Source organism: Stegodyphus dumicola, chromosome 8 (genome assembly GCF_044657685.1).
Source record: "Stegodyphus dumicola isolate Sdum_Otavi_A_Nest chromosome 8, ASM4465768v1".
In the NCBI taxonomy this organism is placed as follows: Eukaryota; Metazoa; Arthropoda; class Arachnida; order Araneae; family Eresidae; genus Stegodyphus; species Stegodyphus dumicola.
In genome coordinates this window covers 100,807,495-100,828,103 of record NC_140775.1, presented here as the reverse complement: position 1 = coordinate 100,828,103, position 20,609 = coordinate 100,807,495, and the positions used below count along the sequence as shown (strand labels likewise).

The 20,609-nt window shown below is 31.7% G+C and overlaps 1 protein-coding gene across 2 annotated transcripts in view; it reads right to left on the bottom strand.

Moving 5' to 3' along the window:
• The window catches only part of LOC118192690 (protein O-linked-mannose beta-1,2-N-acetylglucosaminyltransferase 1-like), a 438,475-nt gene that overhangs the window by 318,019 nt on the left and 99,847 nt on the right, over nt 1-20,609 (bottom strand). Inside the window, exon 1 of one of the 2 annotated variants that reach the window (XM_085822183.1) lies at nt 2,997-3,080. The exons of the other annotated variant lie outside the window; for it this stretch is intronic. The gene's annotated coding sequence lies outside the window, so the exon portion shown is untranslated. Of the gene's footprint in view, nt 1-2,996; nt 3,081-20,609 lie in introns of those variants that run through there. 2 annotated transcript variants of the gene reach the window in all.

The window sequence follows — 20,609 nt, the reverse complement described above, 5'->3', positions numbered from 1 at the left end:
AAAAATGGCGGTAAAGTACGTCCCATGGAATTTGAATTACCTGAATTTGGCTCTTACAAACTGTTAAAGACTTCTTTGTTTTATTTATTTATTTATTTATTTACTTTTACGTTTACTAATACAGGCAGAATTCTTGTTCTTTATAGAAAACATTTGTTTCATTCTTGTTCATTCTAAAGAAAAAAGGTATTGCACATGGAAAAGTGTCAGTAAAATAAGTAAATAGAATATCTTTATAATAATACTAGTAATAATGTTAAGCTTAGCTGTTATGAGAGATCTACTAGTTTAAGAATTAAATCCTCATAAATTGTAGAACATAAAATCTTATATTTTAATTAAAGTATTCAAAATGGCAAAAATACATATTGCTCTTATACCATTTCCTCATCGATATAATGCTACATGGAGAACTTCATACTCATTTAATAAAGAAAAGAAGGTACTATTCCGTTTTGAGGACCGTAAAAGAATTGCAGCGAAAATGTATGCGCAAAAGCACCAAATCTAGCAAACGCGCCCATTTAACAGCGCGTCAAATCTAGCGTACGCGCTAATTTCAGATTACGTAAGTTTATATAGTTCCACATCTCTTAAGACACCATTGAAATACTAGTTTAATTTTAAAATCCTTTTTGATTTTAAATCCTTTTTTTTATATCCTATGGATTTAACAATTTGGGAATTGCCCATGACGAAAAGTCTGCAATAGAATTTTGGGTAAAGTGCAGAATCACCCGCTGTTTGACACGTTTTTAAGAATTGCACATACTCGTTATTCATGTACACATCGACCTATTTTCACTTAAAAAGTAAAATAAAATTGACAAAAATCCAATTATTTTACTCTTGTAAAAAGCGGCAAACAAATAAGTGGGCGATTCTGCACTTTACCGAGAATTTTTTCAAAGAAAAAGCATCATTCATTATAGAAAATTATGTTTGAACAACCAACGAGATGAAATTATGTTTTAACGATAACTCGGTAGCGAAATAGCGATGCAGGCATCCATTCAGTTATATTTAGCAATTTTTATATAAATTATGGTAATGATCTGAAATTTTTACTTACTCTTATGCTTCCATTCAGTCATGTTTAGCCTTGTTTACATAAATTATAATAATATAAAAGTATTAAAAGTATTATATGAAATTAACCTTTCATCTAAATTAAAACATCAATCTTAGATAGTTATTTACTATTATACTTCCTTTCTTGCATTAGTGTTGCCGCAATTATTTTTGGCAGCACTGGCATCAACAATAGTTTGGCTATTTTTTACGGCCCTCAAAACCGAATAGTACCTAAAAGAATTATTAAAAACATAAAAAATATCTCTCTTAAGGGGGAATACGTTCTGTTTTGCTAAGACACAAAATCCGCGAACTGATAACAATAAACACTTCGAAGACGTTTTTTTCGGAGTGTTCAAGGTAAACTCCTAGTGAAATTATTACTGGAGAAATTTTTAAAACGTTTTCCCTGTGATTTGGACATCTCGTTTGAAGCATAAAGTAACAGATGATTATTTAGAATGGAATGTTACTTTCATGCTACGAAGCAGTACAGAGTCGTAGCTAGGGTTTTCAGCGACTGGGGAAAAATGAAGATTTCGCGCCCCCTCATAGTCCCCAAGAATGGAAAATATTTAATTCTAAAATTTCGTAACATCAATTTGGCGCCACTGGGTGCTGCGCCTAGGGACAGATGCCCCATTTTCCCCTTTATGTTAAGAAAATACATTGCTATAACAGGGATAACTGGTATCATTTCTGCTCTTTGATCATAATGACAGAAATATTTTCACACACACACACAATTCTTATTGGTATAGCTGTATTAAAATTTTAAATATGATAGTAAGCTTAATTACGAGAATAACTTCATGATATTTATATTAAAATTAGCGCAAATGATGTTTCACATCTTTATTAATTAAACTTGCTTAGTGAGGTGAGAATGTCTAGAAAGCATGGTGATTTTATTTCATGACGTATAAAACATATTAGGTAAAAGAACAGTAATATGAAGCTGAACCCATTAAAATTTCATTTACCGTCCTCATCTCTTATTAAGGGACCATACGTTTACAATGCCAGAGGCCTAATCGACAAAACTATATTTTATATAATCATATAGTTCATCATTTTATATAATCTCTTTGTTATTAACCAACGAAACGTAGAAAATTGAAAATAAGAATAAAATAATTATATAACCTTGGCAACTAGACGGTTGTTTACATTAGCAAGTCTTGATAACTGATTAGTCTAAGCATTTAGAAGCATTTATTAATGTAATTATTGTTTCTAAGCATTTATTAATGTAGTGATAAGTAGTAAGACTCTGTTACCCATAAATTTCAAAATTAATTTACGATAGAGTAGGAAGAAATATATAGTAAAAGTAGTGAATTAAACAAATGAAGTACATGTTCCAGTTAAACTAAGAGAAGTAGGATAACAAGGAATTTTTATTGATATAAATAGTTCAGCTCACGATTTTAAAGGAATACGTGATTTCACAGGAATCATCATTATCTTTCACTTCGAAGAAGTATATAGTGTGCGCTTCACTGCTATAAATGTTTTCATTCTATAAATGCTATAAATGCTATAAATCGATGTCAAAATATCACTTAAATTTAGCAGGGGAAGAAAAAATTAGATTTCGTATAGAAATTACTGTGGACACGAAAAGGAATCAAGAAATCAAAATCAAATTAGAAAAAAGCGAAAGGAGTTTCTCCCATCAATGATTTGAAACGTCAGAATTCTAAATGCATTAATTAATCGCAAACTAAATACCTAGCAGAATTTTCTCAAACGTAATAAACTTATTCAAAAATGTTTATTAAAAAACTGAGATCTGAGTTATGGAAAAAACATCTAAATTATGGAATTAAAAAAAAATCTTTCAAGTAAGTGCCCAAATATTTATAAGCGCTTTTGGCGGAAATACTACTTTCGCGAAGAACAGGAGACCAAATACTCACCACCGGGATTCCAGGATTAGAATGCTGACAGTCGTCATGCGCTCACAGCCGGAATCTGGCACTCACAACCTATCGGACCACGTGTGAAAGACAAATGACTCCTCCTCTTCTGTGACGTCACAGTTACGAATTTGGTAATGTCAACTCTGAGAAAGGAGGGTCTCGTCTGTCGAAGAGCAAAGAATACTTCAAGCTAAAGATGGATGCCACACGTAAAGTATGAAGATAGTGACAATTTCCAAAAGAATCGAAAAATGAATTTTTTCAAGACATTTTTCCTTAACTTATTTAAATACGCTTCGAATACTTTTAAATAAATTTCTTCTAAAAGTGCACTACTTGTTGCAGAAAATAATGCTATTCATATTTTGTAAACGAATTAACAAATATTACTGCGATGGAAGTTCCATCTTTTCTTCTTCAAAAATAGTAAATTTGATCAAAAACAACTGAGGGAAAAAACGATTAAAAAAATAAATAAAAAATTCTGAAAGCTTTCAGATTTTATATTACGCCCAACGGGGCCTTTAATTTAACGTTTTGTGTTACCTTTATTTATTAAATATCATGTTCTTCGCACTTAAACCATAAAATTAAATTCAACTGCAGTATCGCAAAATAATTTTAAAAGCGCATAACTTTAGAAGTTCCGATACACAGCGCCGCGCGCTGAAGATAAAAATGTTTTTTTTTTTTCTCGCACAGTGTTGCCATTGCTCGCTTTGAAATTGTTGAGCTTCTTAATCAATAACTCATAAATGATTTACAAAATATGAAATAGATAATAAAATAAATTCGAAATTTGGGCTTCCAGATGCCCATATTCGGGTGGAGACGTACGTTATTCAAAATCTGATGGCTCTAGATATGATGACCATTGTTTTATCACAATGCGAAAAACATACATACATTTATGCAGATTCTTCATTATTTAATTTCTTTAAATGTAATACAGGACTCTTGATATTTGGTGGCGACAATTTAAAAAGTGATTCGCCGTTTATAGTGAATTAACGCAAAATGCAAAAAGGAAATTAATAGTTCTTCTGGGCAAATTGCTCCTTTGGACTAAAAATATGAAAAAAAAAAAAAAAATGTTACGCAGAATAAATAACCACTTCTTTGTTTTCAACCACTCATTTTTCCGATTATTGTCGAGTATAACCAGTATTTATATTTTGACACCTAAGTTTCTCTCTTCTACATGTCCCGTCACATTTGAACATTTAGAGAGGAAATATTGTATTTCTATATATATATTCGACAGAGTACATTGTAATATTGGATATTTGTATAAGTAATATATATTACTTAATTGTTGCACGTATTCTCAAGTGGGATATATTAATGGACTATATATTAATTGACGCAAATATACTTATATTTTTCGTTCATTAAAATGAACTTGCAAGCAAGTAAAAAAACTGTAATAAAAGAAAAAATGCAAGGTAAAAATTTTCAATTACAATCTAATACTTCCGATAAGCTTTGTCATTAAAAATTTAAAAATATAATCATTATTTTTTTAAATCACAAAATTAAAAAAAAAACCAACAAATCTGATGTAGACACCGCATATGGACTTCTTTGTAAGGCTTACTATATTACATACATTTTTTGTTGCATTTCATTTAAACTTATTTCCTTGAATTATTCTAACTTGATTAACCAATCCCTCAAGGAAAGTATGAAAATGACAACAAAAATTTCAAATTTTCAAATTAAATATCCTAGTCAGTTTTTGTCATACGGGAGTCAAACTTCTTATAACTTCATCTTTACATAACGAGCATCATTTTTCCCAAATATAAGAATCGAGAGACTGCATTCAAAGTTAGACTTCGTTATTTGCCCATTTTTTTTAATCTGACATTTTTAAAAAATGAATACTTTCATGATTTAAACACTTCTGTAACTGGAAGTATATGATTACAACCAACATTTGCGAAAATAAAAGGCGGGAAAGAACGCTATACATATATCCTCTTACCCGTATACCAAAAGTATACATATATATATACATTGTGCTGCCAATTGCAATAAAAAAGGGAAGCGAATAAATAGATGTTATAGCAGTCCCGCATACAAAATTTCAACGTTCTATGGCTAATCGATTTTGAGTTATGCGAGACAACTACGTAAGTACGTGCAGACCTCACGAAAAATCCGTTTTTTTGGGGGGGGGGAAAAAAGAGTCTTGTTCTGTCCTTAAGTACAGACATCATGCAAGAAAAAAAAGTCAAAATGGATATTTTCATTGAAATATGGTACCCAAAAATATTTCGTTTACTTCGTACAAGGAAGTAAAAAGGAAATCTCAATGAATTTTGAGAGACGTACTTAATCTCTATCGTTTAGAACCGAGCTTCCAGAATAACTTAGTTGAAGAACGTAAAACTTGAAAAAAATCTGGTCTACCATTTAAAATGTTTAAAAAAAAAATTTTTAAAACTTGAGAATAACGTAAAAAAAAAAAAAAAATTCTGGAAGCTTTAAGACTTTTATATACGTCCAAAGGGAGGTTTTCTCATTTACACATACATACACGTTTTCAGAGCATTTGGACTAAAAGTATTTAAAAAAAGCGTATGTTTAGAATTTCCGATAAATAGTTTCCGACAGATATTCCGTACAGTGTGTTGCCACTGTACGAAATAAAATATCGCTGCTGGCTTTGAAATCGTAGAATTTCTTAATAAAAAATTCGCTAAAATTTAAAAAGGAAGGAGATAAACAGGTAAAAGTGCATGGACACCAGAGACTTCACTAGAGGTATTGCCCCACTACACTAACCAGCTAGAGTATGAAAACCTGGAATTGACAGTATGCTTTTCCTGTTAAGTAACACTGGAGTTATACATCGGAGTTGTTACATTTAAACACAAGAGGATAAAAATATGAAAGAGATAATAAAAAAAAATATGAAATTCAAGATTCGGGTTTCCAGGTGCCCATATTCGAGTGGAAAACTACGTTATTCAAAATTTGATGGCTCTAGGTATCGTTGTTTTTCCACAATGAAAGAAACATATATCCATGCAAATTCTTATTTATTTATTTATTTATTTATAATACACGACGATAATATTTGGTGGCACAACCATCTAAAAGTGATACAGCCGTTTACAGTGATTCGGCGCAAAATGCCGTTTCGAGACTAATAGTCCTTCTCGGCTAACCCTCCTTTGGGTAATAGTATTGAAAAATGATAAGCTTCAGTTCTTCAGCTCGAAAAGTCAATATTTGCCAATTAGGCAATCGTTGGTGGTAGCCAGACCCACCTTTCATTTCGGTGTCTGTGCATAAGCAGCGAAAGTGAAGTGACAGCTAAACTCTTGAAGTACGTTTATCAATAACATCAGAATGAATGGATGAATATTGTAGTCGCAAGGAGAGGAAAGAGAGTTAAAGGCATTCAAGACTAATATGAGTGAATCGAGGGGAAGTCAATCTCTGTTAACATCCTTACCGATTGGAGGCAACTTCCAATCCAATATGTAACATTTAAAACCAGTGTTCTTTACACGAAAAGATTCAGTACCTCCCATGAGACAGAATCTTTCGCATTTCAAGAAGTGAAAGAAATTTACATACAAAATAGAAAAGTCAATCAATTAAATCTATTTCAAGTGAAATTAAATACACTTATCGAACAGACAATCCGATAATTTATATAATGAGACAAACTTTATGATGAGCAACGCACAATCTTCCTCTCTCTAAACTCTTGCCATAAAAATATCTTTAATCTTAAATTCTTAACATTGTGGCACGCTAAGGATGCTGGTAAAGACGTCGTCATATTATGTGAATAAGAGAAAGAGTTTTAATGCAACAGTGTTATAAAGCAGAAAACAAATGCTAAATTGTGTCAAAGTGATCTGAGATAGATCTGATAACGAAAGTGTACGGAGATATTCACAGAGTACATATATTTAGTTGGCTTGTCTAGTTACTCTTGAAGATGACAGGTCTGGATGTCTATTTCCTGATAAATCTCTTAACAATATTTCACCGGATATGAAAAAAAGTAGCTGTAACGCAAGCCCATTTTACCAAAAATGAAATAAACTACACAAGCCCATTTGCTTAGAAGTGAAATTAGGCGTAATCTTCGAGCACGCTTGACAACTGATAGAACTACTTGACCTAGTATCAGACCCTTTAACGTGTTCAAAATGATTAAAACTGTCACTCTTTTCGTCAAATGTTTGTGTAGGTAAGAAACCTGATCATTAGATGATGATATGTCGCTCATTAATATCTTTTACATAAGGCTTAAAATTGTTTTAACTATTAAAATTCTTATGTTGTAGATAATTTCGCTTTTGGATTTACGTCCGGAAATGACAAGCTCATTCAATTCAAAGATACAGCTCTAATTCCTTTATAAGCAAGTCTAATATTTTATTGCTATGAATGACTGGATAAATCTGCCTTCTCCCCAGGGAAATTTTAACAAAATCGTTAATTAGCAAAAATGACACAGAGAAGAAAGTTATCATTTAATTTTTCACTCAAAATCGCTAAATATTACTAATACATCTTTAGCATCTTATAAACATCTTTTACAGATGTTCTTAATGCACTGAAACATACTAGCCTCATCACAAACTTTAAAAAAAAATGCATAAAGCAGCCAATATATCCTGTAAGGGAAGGCCAAAGTGCATGCCTCTTTATGAAATAATCTCTTTTTACGAATTCACAGCAAAGTTATAACATTGCAATGTACAACCACATTTCAAGGAGATAATTTTGGACGCTGCTTAAACAATAACCTAGGTTAAACCTACATCTCCTTACTGAATGACGAAATTCCGTTTTATTGCCTTTTGTATCGACCCGATTTAGCGAAAATTCCAGTTGTCTCATTTTAATAAATATTTTCAAATACGCTTTGATGTTGATCAATTATAAGATGCAAATAAATTTGTGTCGATAGTAACAATAATTCCTATGAAGAGGCAATCGATAAGCAAAGAAAAATAACGTTTTGCCAATATTTTCACCTTCACAACTGTGTCTTTTCTGCAGTCAAAACTTTTGTCCAACGCTTACTGGTTGCAGCATACGCCCGCTACCTAATCGTTAATTTTTATTTTTACGTTTTTCATCAGTATTTGGGCACAAAGTGAAAATATCAAAGCGAAAGTGTCCTCAACGATGCTCTTTAAAAACAATTTTTAGCTATCACTTGCTCGCAGAAACGACATGACATATTAAACTCCTGGATTATAGTGTATTTTTAATGCAGTCTTTCAAGCATCTCCTTCGAATCCGAAGGTCTGCGGCTTGGTAGTAGAAAAAGATGTGTCGCAACAACCTTAATGTCCATTTTTCCGTTATTGATGGATAATATAACAGACAGCGGACAAGCAGAACTCTTAACTAGCCCAAGCAGCACCACCTTACCATCTAACTCGGGACAGAGGGTAACTTTGCACTGCGTCGTAAAGCAATATATGTAATTAAATGAAGTTCCGATTGTAATTAAGTATCAGGATTTGCAAATATGTTACTGTTGATCGAAATATTTAAAAAATAAGATTTGTTTGAATGCAGTTTATTTCTTCAATGATGTAGTTTCGTTTAGCACAGAATAAATCCACGCAACCGACTGAAAAAAACCCAAAAAGCAATAATTGCGCGAAGGAAGCAGATACCGTGCGTTCACTTAGTTGTTACATTTAGATTACCGTATTCACCTTCCTAGCTCGATAGTTACCAGTAGTTTGCTTATAAATATTTTTCATTTGTTACTGTACGTATAAAAAAGAAAAAGCATTTATAAATAAACTACTGATAGTTATCAAGCTAAGGGGAATACTAGGGGGTAAATGCAGGAATAAATACGTGATAAATACGCGAATAAATACATGATAAATTGATGATGTGCTAACATGATGTGCAAAAATATTGTCATTTCTACCGGGATGTGCGAGGTAGAAATTTTGAAAATATTATTTGGTACAAGAAACTTAAAAGTATATTCAAAGAATTATTTTTACTAGTATTATTAAAGAATAAGAGGAGAAACTAGCAATAAAATTAAAAAGGAACTTAGGTTATTAAGAATAATCATAATAAAGCGTTTTAAGAAAATTGAATAGGAACCAGTTAGTTAGTTTTGATGAATAAGAAGGGGGCTTTAGAAAAATTGAATGAACCCTCTGAAACTGAAAAGTACAGATACAGAATTAAAACACGTAAAATTGGATGAATTTGAAAAAGAAATAAACTGTAGAAACACATCGAGAAAAATAACTATATGGAATTTAGAGCTAAAAAATATGTAAGCGAAATACAATTATTAACTTGATCGTGTGAAGGAATCTGCCAAGTAAAATTACTTGAATTATCCAGTCCAAAATTTTATGGAGACAGCACACAGAGACTTAATTTTTTAAATTCCTATTAATCAGCTATACATAAAAACATATCGCCGAATAAAATTTATAAATTCAACTATTTAAAAACTCATATAGGAGATACTATCGCAAGTGCATACTTTCGAGGGATTTTTTTTTTTAAATCTGAAAATTATGATTCAGCTATTAAACTGTTAGACGAACGTTCTGTTTCAAAAGACCTATTAATAAATGCGTATATGAGCAAGTAATTTATTAAACACTTTTCCTGTGAAGAGTTCACATCATATATGAATATTTTATTATCCATTTGCTAGGTATCTGTCGCAGATACGAAATTCAGAAGCATTAGGAATTAGTTTGGTTCCGAAACATACTTCATGTGTCCCGATGTTTAACCACACGATTTATTCCTTAAATTTAATAATATCTGAAGTACAGATTTTAATAACAATTTTTTTTTTAATCGAAAGTACTAATTTGACGATCTCAACTCTGGTGGTATAAAATATACGAACCTGGGGTTCCTAAAATCTGTAGGAGTGGGGTTAGGCTAAAACCTCGCTAATTCGGAGGTCCACAGGCAGTCGATGTCGAAAGCTCCGTCTGGTACGCGCAAATTTGACGATCAGTCAAACTCCAGATTCACAGGCCCCACACCCTATATCATGCGAGTGGGGAATTTATTTAAACCTCTGAGCGGCGCGAGATTTTGGATCTGTCATGAAGACCTGTATTTAAAAAGTCTTTACTAGCTAAATTTGTATATTTACTTATTTTAGCCTCTATTATCATAAACTTATATTCATTAAGATGACATTAATTAAAGAAAGTAAGAAAGCAATGTATCTTAAATTATAAGCTTATATATACCAAGTGACAACAGATCTCATGAAGGGATAAAGCCGGTCTTGATGCTCTCCGCCACACAGAGGCTGGGGACCCCTGGTCATGCGATATACTGTTGCTTTACGATTTTCGGAGCCTTGATGAGCCCGCACCTCCTGCTTATTATGGGGAATAGCAGCAAAACCGTCAGCCGTGTAGTGCGATCACATAGATACGAGGAACACGTAAATAATTTACTTCCTTCGTAAAAAGGATTGATTTCAAGCAAAAGAACGAAAATAACCATATTTGTGAATTATCGCAGCGCTGAAGTTAGGCGACAAACATCCAAGAACATTTTACGTACAGGCTCGTTCACACAAGTCAACATCAGGTATTCTGACCTTTAAAAAAAAAAAAAAAAAAAAAAAAAAAAAGTGCTTTATATGTTTCAAAAGCGCGACTTCGGATACATAATAGATTTATATATAGCAGTTCTCTTAATTTACATATTTTGACACAAAATCGAACTTTTTCTAAAATGACATGCCATTTTTTTTCATATTTCGATTCTAAGATTCAAAGTCATGTCTTAAAACCAAATTTTTGTAACGCGCTTACTGAATGATTCCAAAATATAGTTTGTGACACGTTTTTCACTTTCTGCCGAGAGTAATTCACTTGGCGAACTTCTCAGTTTATGTTAACCTTTTCGCTTTCCCATTCATTCTGAACGTGTAAAAAAATGTCCCATTTCTGGAAAAGAAGTGGAAAACTTTCTCCTTTATTGGAAACTTTTTTTTAATACTACATTTTTAAATTAAAGTTGTTATTTTTAGATTGTTCTCTTTTTAAAGAATTTTAAATATTTTTTAAAAGATTTTTAAAGAATTATTAGATTTGCATGTTTGAATTACAGTTTTTCAAATAGTCATTTTAAAATTTTCTATTTATTCATTCGCATTGTGTACTTTCAGCATTTTTATACATATGAATTTTTGTATTTAATTTTATTTATTTAAATAGCATCTTTTCCAAAAAAATACTTTGTGAGACAGGATTCATTACGATGCCTTTGAAAACTGCATTCTGCCATTAAATAAAAAACACTGTAAAACAAAACGATATGCATGCAAACAATTTTCTATGATTTCATCACGGTGCTATTGATTTACATAATTTTATCACCTCACATTTAAAATATTATCTATACTCTCGAAAGAATTCAGTTTTTTCCTTTTTAAAATCACAAGAATCAAATAGCATAACTTAAAAAGATTAAATTTTGGGCAAATTAATGAATATCAAGGACAAAATAAATAAAATAAAAAATAGATAAAAATAAATATAAATAATTACATATGTTTTATCTTCTTAATGCTTTTAATTTTTCTTCCTAATGCCTTTTTACCTTAAGGAAAGCTTAACGCCTTAATGATTTTCTCGAGGCATTCTGCTGATATAACAGCAAAAATTCTTCCTTTTTCATTCACTATATACAGTAACTCACATTTCAAACAGCTTGTTTTCTGTGATACTCTTATAAGTATTTGGTCAAAGTAAAATAGCGAAATGATTTTGTCCTTGATACAGAACATCTTTACAGGCTAGGCATTTTGAAGGCAGGTGATGAAAGAAAAGATTAGTTTTATCAACGATGAAAAACTTTTTAGCTGATATACATTTCTTTGGATAAATTCTAGAACCTTTAACATTTCGCTCAGACATCTTTTGATTCTCCATTTAGAATATGATATAGCAGTTTATGATGTAATTAAAATTTATACAGACAGACGCCATTCCCAATGTTATTTCTTTTGTCTTTGTGCGCAATATACACCCATTCGCTGGAATATTTGATAATGTACCGAGTTGATAACCCCAGCAAAAAATGGTTCGAACCTTCAGATATTTCGCATCGAATACAATATTTTTGTTAAGCGTTTTCCGCAGTCTTTTGTTATTCCTTCTAATTTACTTCTTTCAAAAACATTTGTTTTCAGTGTTGCCACAGGAATGTTCAGTTTTCCCAGGGTTCGTAGCCACATTTTAGTTAAGCTTAAGTTAGTTAAGCACTTTTTAAGCACATTTTAAGGGGGGGGAAAAAAAAAAAAAAAAAAAAAGCACCTAATTACATTATACACAACTGCGTAACCTTAAAAGAAAAATTAAGACTTGTAACTTAAAATATGAGAAATTCAGTATTTATTAAGAGAGAATGAGCATTATTCAACCATGAAAAACAATTACATTCTTTTTTTTTTAATTTTAAATAAGAGTTCAATTTACAAAACTAGTTTAAAATGAGAGGGGAAAAAAAAAAAAAACTATGCAGAACTAAATTATATAACAAGATTTAATGATGAAATTTCAGTTCAAAATAGAGAAAATAAATAATAATAAGCCATATTTATTATATTCGCTTAGCACCTAAAAATAAATGCAATTTATTTTTCCACTAAACTTAAATCAAAATTCAGAACATTTTCTAAATTTCCATTATATAACATTTTTCTCTTAATAGATATTGCAAGCAAAGTAATTTAAATTAAAAAAAAGGGGGGGGAGGGAACTTTTCTGAAATCAGAACACGGGAATACAGTCATCCTTTAACAGTGAAAGCTTAACTAACCGGCATACTCGGAAATTGCCGAATATCTTAAAATCCCTGATAGTCGAGCGTAAAAGTGGTAAAAGTGGAAGAGGTAACCGTTCTTCAGATTTTTCAGCTAAATAATGCTTTTGACATCATGTAAAAAATAGCCCGATGGAACTGAAAAATAATCTGCAGTTATTGCGCAATACGTGCGCCTTAATTCTTCCGCACGTGATATCAATCTGAATCAACAGCAGCCAGTATTCGGAGAATAAATAACTAATAAAGGAAAACGCCCCTTTGCTTCGTCCGCTTTTCACCGTCATGCGCCCATGTGGCATATTTATCATTGAGCAGGACACATCGCGCTCTGCGCGATTTCGCTTGGGTTGGTAGACCACAGAACTTTTAGCCCTATTCAATCCAGATCGGAAGAAAAAAAAAAAAAAAAAAAGAGTCCTTTGCTTGCTTTGCTGCGAACTGTAACGGTTTCAATATTCAAGATTTTGCAGAGAAAGGGGAGAGTCCCCAACTTCCGTACTGCATAATGCATTGCCCCCCCCCAAAAGAAATTATTTTGACTATTCGATTACTTTATTTATGCCATTCCGAATATTATTCCTTAGAAAACTAATCTGTGTTAAAACACACACTATCTATACTTCAGCAGTTACTGCATATATATTTTTACGAAATGTACAGGCGCGGTAAGATGGCTTCCCCGCAAAGCAGTTTTAGGGTTGCCATAAAATAGCGAATAGGGTAGGGTTGTCACATTTGGCGAGAAATCGCCCATTTGGTGACATGCCATGGACAAATGGAGAACCTTCTGGAACGAATTCTTATTGGTCTAGTCCAGAATGTTCTCGAACACAAGCCTAAAGGTATATAAACCCTGCTGGTCCACAGTACGAGTTAGTGTGTCTCATCTAGTTAGTCCGTGAGGAGACGATCAAGTTGACAGCCAGCCAGCGAGTGCCGAGTGGGTCGTCGAGTGCATTTAAGAGTCTCTTAGTGTATCACGGTTAGTGCACCATCGAGAAAGTGTGTTAAGCTCTGGGAACGACTGAACCGAAGAGTCGGGAGCTGTGCTCTGTGTGTCGTCGAGTGCATCGCGAGTTGTAGAGTGGAGAGTCTCGAGAGTACGTGTAGTTCCGAGAACGACCGAGCAGAGTCCGGAGCTGTACTCTGGTGCTTTGCAGTGCAGCTGTCTTCACTGTTATTGCCTGACAGTGTGAAGGCTGTGTCGCTGATTGTTCCAACGTGTTTATAGTACATCTTTGATAACTGTAAAAAGTGACTTTGGAGCTGTCCTGATTAATATTGGCTAAATAAAGTGTGTTTTGATACTTTATCAAGTGTCGTCGTTATTCACTCCAAATCCGCATGAACTCCATACGAACGTGAAGGAAGAAAACAACGTAACAGAAGATAATGCAACAATATTATTATAAATATTCATACATATGCTCATAATATAAAGCATATGGATCATAATAAATGCGAATATGAACTGACCATGCGGAACGAGAATGTAAATTATTAAAATATTGATAGAAATTCAAACGTGTGTAATATTGGGTGGGAGAAAAAGAATACATAATGTATTGGAATTTTCTACTGCTTTTACATTTCTTTCATCAATAGAACGACGTCTACCTATCTGTACTTGCGCACACCAAAGCTTATGTTAATGCAGAGAAAGGGGCGAAAAGCTATTTCTGGGAGTATGATTCACTATCTGACATTCCTTAAGGAAGAAAAGTTGTTTATTTAGTTTCGGTTTTGGTACGGGGAAAAAATATGCGTTCGTTAAAAAAAAAAAAAAAAAAAAAAAAAAAAAAGTGCTTTAAAGGAAAAGTAAGCACCTATAAGGGATTTTATATTTTATTTTCAAATATAAGGACTTATAAGCACTTGTAAGGATGGCTACGAACCCTGCTTTCCGATAATTATATAAACTGTATGTTCTTATAAGAACCTTTTAAAACGTCGGTTGTATCTTTCAAGGAGATTTCTTTTCCTTTTCTAGAAATTTTCACTCAAAAAAAAGTAAATCCTAGACGACAAATAGTTGAGTACTTACCAAACGATAGAGGAATAAAGCATTTCCCAGATTTTTTTGGTCAAAATAATCTGTTTACTCCTTTTCCACATAGTGATGTGATATTCCTATTGGGTGCAAATATTTCTAATAAGTGGTTGGTTCTCAATCTTTTTTGCTCCATGCAACCCTTTTACAAATTTTATTTTTATTATTAAAATTAGGAAATTATTCCCCTTCTTTTCCAAGACATAATTAATACATACTGAAAGTATGAAATTCCCCCCCCCCGGTTGAAAACCCTTGTTTTAAATCATATGATTTTGAAAATTTTTAAGACCAGAAAATAAGATATTAAAGAGCAATTTTTAAAAAAATTATCTGCAATATGAGGAAAAACTAGCTATTTGAAACATTCCTTGAAAGAGGGTTAATATCAAAACTTATATTTCATATATTTTTACTAAAAAATGAGATATGATCAAAACCGTAAAACTATCATGATCAAAACCATTTTAATACCAACATATGATCAAAACCGTTTTTAAACCGAGATTCGAGATATGATCAAAACTGTTTTAAATCATATTTTTAAGACCAGAAAATATATTAAACAGCAATTTTTTAAAAATTATCTGCCATAATATGAGGAGAAACTAAATATTTGAAACATCCCTTGAAAGAGGGTTAATATCAAAACTTATACAGTACAAAGTCTTTAATCCGGACGTCCATAATCCGGAGCTCAAAGCTACAAACTTTCTGCGCATGCGTAAACGCATAATGCACATATGCGTTTACGCATGCGCGTTTAATGTATAACGGACGGTATAAGCTAGACTAAAATTATCTTATTATCTATTTTAGTTAATACTGCAAATTGTGTTGTTCCTTAATCTTTTAATTGGATCCAGCTTATTATTTTTTTTGCAGACTGTTAGAGCAACTTTATAAAAAGTAAGCTTGAACTTTCGATTATGTCAAAAAGAGTTTCCGATTTTGGAGCTGCCAAAAGATCTACAAAGCGAAAGCATGTTTCGCTGTCCATCAAACAAAAAGTGGAATTGCTGCAAAAAATGGATAAAGGCATATCCTTTGTTTCCCTAACCATTCCAAAATCTGTTTATCAATTTCACGCTGCTCTGCGGGGGGGGGGACGTCGCGGTGGGCAATGAACTGGAAGTTGATCTGTCAGCACTATCCTCATCTTCAGGGCAGATGTTTTTATTTTATTCGACTTATAATTTCTTACTAAATGCAGCATTTCATCGCGATGTACTTCGTCTTTGATATGATTTAAATCAAATTCCTCGTCATTATAAATATTACGAATACACATCAAATAGTTTTCTGGTTGCAATTTTCTAATTTCGACTATGCGTAATGTATGCTTTATGCTTGCGCGCGTTGAAAGAAATGTATGATAAAGTAAACAAATAAATATTAAGCTTTTTTTGTAAATTTTGATACCCTTTAGATCATTTTTGCTCTTTATTTCATAAATTACGGTTTCATATTTTTAATTTAATAATTTCTGCATGCCATCTTACCAGATTTAAATTGATGATCTATAATCTGGAAAAACACCTATTCCGGAATCGCCGAAGTCCCGACGAGTCCAGATTAAAGACTTTGCACTGTATTTCATATATTTTTACTAAAAAATGAGGTATGATAAAAACTGTAAAACTGTTAAACTTGCTTTATAGTGTTAATTTGAAACTACATTGTACGATATAGGTATATCGTGCATAAGATTCTCGCCTTTACGAAAAAAAGTGAAAAATTCATCTAAATATAGTCAAGGTTCAGTAAGCTAGAACTGAAGGAACAAACCTCTCAAAAAACAAATACTATTAAAAAAATCAACTTTCGATCAGTTTCGATATTCACTTCGACCTACCACTAGAATTTCTAGCTCGCATAACCATTCCTTCAAATATTTTGATTAACTTAAGTTAAAGTAAACAAAGTTCCAGTGTACATTCACAGCGTGGCAGTTAAGTAATTAGAGCATATTAAAAAAATATAAATGTTTCAGAGTTCAAGCATAAATTAGCACGATGCTACAATTTCCTGTCTTAATAGAAATATGACAGATAATTAAAAGAGAAGGTTTGTTAGAAGTGTATTTTTGGCATGGTTCTAAGGGTGGAATCTCACTATCCTTTTATTTCTTCCAAGTCAAGGGAAATAAAAAACAAAGCTTTCTTTTGAAAGGACACTTAATTTTTTGAGAAGCGAAAATAATCGCAAGGAGACATACCTAGAGAACATGCGAGATGACTAAGTACACATACTTATTTTCAGAACAGACTGTGAAATGGTTACTGAATGGTGGGAAATAACACTATTATGCAATGCAACGATTTCCGACTGAGTAATATAAGATAAAAATTGGTATACTTAATTCTTAGCTATTTAAATAAAACTGCAGGATTGTTTTAACATCTCAGCAGGTAAGATGAATATAATGTCACTTAATATAAACATCTGTTTGATCTTCCCATGGTGAACAACAAAGAAGATAATCATCCTGTCTTTAGCTCAGATTCCAAAAGCACCAAGTGAATACAATAATAGCAAATGTAACTGAATGTCCAATTTGTTTTTCAGCTTGATAGTTTAAAAATTAACATATTAATAAAACTGCTATTTGTGCTTGAGAATACAACAATAGTTTTAAGTATTTCCAAATCAAATTGTAAATTAGAATCTGATAACCTGGCTCCTAATTTAAGCGGTACCACCAGTGGCCAAGCGGTTAAAGACTGGTGAACACATATACTCAGTATGTATTCAGAGAATGAGTTGGCTGCATGGTTTTCATAATTTTTCCAATGTGTGTAGGAGTATTAGCCACTCTTTCTTAGTAAAATTCTTCATTACTTCACTTAAGCATACTTCACTTAAGCAGATAGCTTTCCTGTGCTTTGCTATCTTTAAATAACCAACCAATTTAATTTATGTGTGCCTTTCTAACCAAGAAAACAAGTGCAGTTATCCAGTTGGGAGGAACATGATAGATAAAGCACCAGTGGTTGAACTGCCAATACTCTCTTTATGAATCTTGATTGTCATTCATTAGTTAAACTCACTTAATTTGTACTTTTTGGCACAGTTAACAGATAGAAGTGCAAGAGTAAAGCTTTGACTGATCAGAATTAGCTACATACCCACAGAGAATGAGAACCTTTTAAATTTTTGAAATTATTTGACAAGAATTTTAATAAATTATGATATAATTGAAAATGTAACAGAAATAATATTAATGTGAAAATAAATGTAACAATACTCATCATTTATTATATTGCTAATGATTAGAATTCAAGGCTTAACAAATCACAGTTTGACTTTAAACTGTATATTATAAATAATGTTTATAATAAATCCTATGTTTACATGAAATTATATTTTGGTTTGATAAAAATGATCTTTGATGTTCCATGTGTGATGTCTATTAGTTACCTTTTCAAATGTAAACAACAGTTTGTTTAAGAAATCTACTATTAAAAGCAGTCAATGCCACAAAATATCTTTGGACATAAAACATTTTCGGATTTTTATTTGTTGCCTTTCAAACACACAGACGGGGAAAAAAATCATATCCTAGTAAATTTTGCCCCTGCTAAAATATTTCTATAGTAGAAGATAGCATGTTTTGTTTATAATATTTTTGGCATATTGTTTGACATACTCAGAAGTATTGAATACATATATGATATACAATTTTGAAATCTGCAAATAAATTTAGCTGCATATAAAATGAAGTAAAATACCAGGTGATAAAATGAGGAAGGGAAAAACTAATTCTTTAAAAATAAACGTTTGATTAATATTTTTTATAAATTTTAAAAATAGCTTTACACACATTATTAATAAATATTTATAAGGCATTTTTAATAAAAATGAGAATAAAGAAATTCCGTATCAGTAAAATTTTATTTGGAAATTTAGGGTTCAAAATAACTTGCAGTTGACTGAAGATTTTAATAAAGCACTTATTGGTAATTGGCTTTATTATTGCTTGTAACAAATATGCCAGATTTCAAAATGCACCAGTATATAAATTCATATACATCTTCAGAAATCTTGAATAAAAAAAATCTAACTTTTTGCAGGTATGCCTAGAAATACATCTGCATTAAGGTGATGGTAAAAATTTTAAAGGTTATAATTCAAAATGTTCAAAACAAATTTATAAAAATTACTTAAAAATACAAATTTTTAAAATAAATAGAAAAATTGCATAGATTATGTTTATGAGCCTAAATTTTGAATTATAATTTTGACTGCTAATTTAAAAAAAAAATACTGCTGGGATTTTTACAGAACTTGACATTTTTTCATAATTTGAGGCATAGAATCGAAATATGAAGGAAAAAAATGCCATGTCATATAAGAAAAGTTTTGATTTATGTCAAAATACATGTTATAATAACACTCTCTCTATATATGCATATCAGTGGCATGCCCATTAAATGGGATAAGGTATAAGAAAGAGATCATTTTTGAATAGATAAAGTATAAATAGTAATACATTATAATGCTAAACAAGTGTTTTGCAAATGGTCTTCCATGAAATGAAATTAAGGGTTTTGACGAAAAGTTTAAAAGCTCTAAAAAATGTACAGCACCATAACCAAAATCAATTCTGGCTCCTCTGAGGTTTAAAATTGTCTCTTTAACTTTCTCAGTGCAATACTTTACATCTAATGATCTCATCTGAAGAATATTGAAAAAAATGCCTGTCAGGGCAAAAATATCACTGAAAATTTCCAGCAAGAATGAAAAATAAAATCCTTCAATGAAGATGCGTACACTTTAGAGATCATGAAAGCTTCAGTATCCCAACTATCTGGATCCTAAGCAATAATCTCAAAAAATACAAGTTCCAGTATCCATATACAGTGTTAACAATTCTATTTTGTATTCGTAACAACTCCATCTTGTATTTGAAACAGTTGGAAAGCATTTCTTGACCTCTGTTAAGAGCATTTGCATACTTTGTAGAATGGGGAAAAAAACTGTGAAGACCATTCAATGTCTTAAATAGTATTTAAGATTCCTTAATAAAGTTCACAGGCTGTGATAAAACTACTTAATTCTGTGTGCGCAGCAATGAGCAATCATGAAAAGAAATGAATGGCATGTAGATGTGAAATTAGTTTGAAGGATCATGCTTCCCTTTCTCGACTGCATTTCAATTCATTTATCACTGGTGCCAAGAATGAACATCCATCGAATTTTGGGAAAAATAACACAGGAACATAAAAAATCCATTGATTAGAATAATTATATGCAAATTGTGCATTTCAGCATTAATTGCCCAACCTAAAGTGCAAATTTGCAGATATAATAACATATTTAAAATTAACAAAAGTATTTTCACTTAAAGGAAAAATAACACTGGTCGCATTATTCTATAACAATGGGTTTTGAGCACATACTGCCTCAAAAAATGAATAAACATTTTCATGTTGCTATTCCAGATAAATGAGCAAAAACTCTACTGCTGTCATAAAAGGATAGAATCAAAGAAAGTACTGTAATATTGGAACAAGACTTTCTGAAAAGCTTATAAGATAAAGGAATTGAAAGATGGCAAATATGAACATTTTGCATTAATCACCATTATAATTTCATGGATCAGGAATGTGAGTGTCATATTCAAAGGGCTGAAAGAATGCGGAACAGTGCAAAATGGACCGATAAATATCATCTAAGTACTGCACTGATCAGACTGATTCTTACTTGACAGAATTTATGCGCCA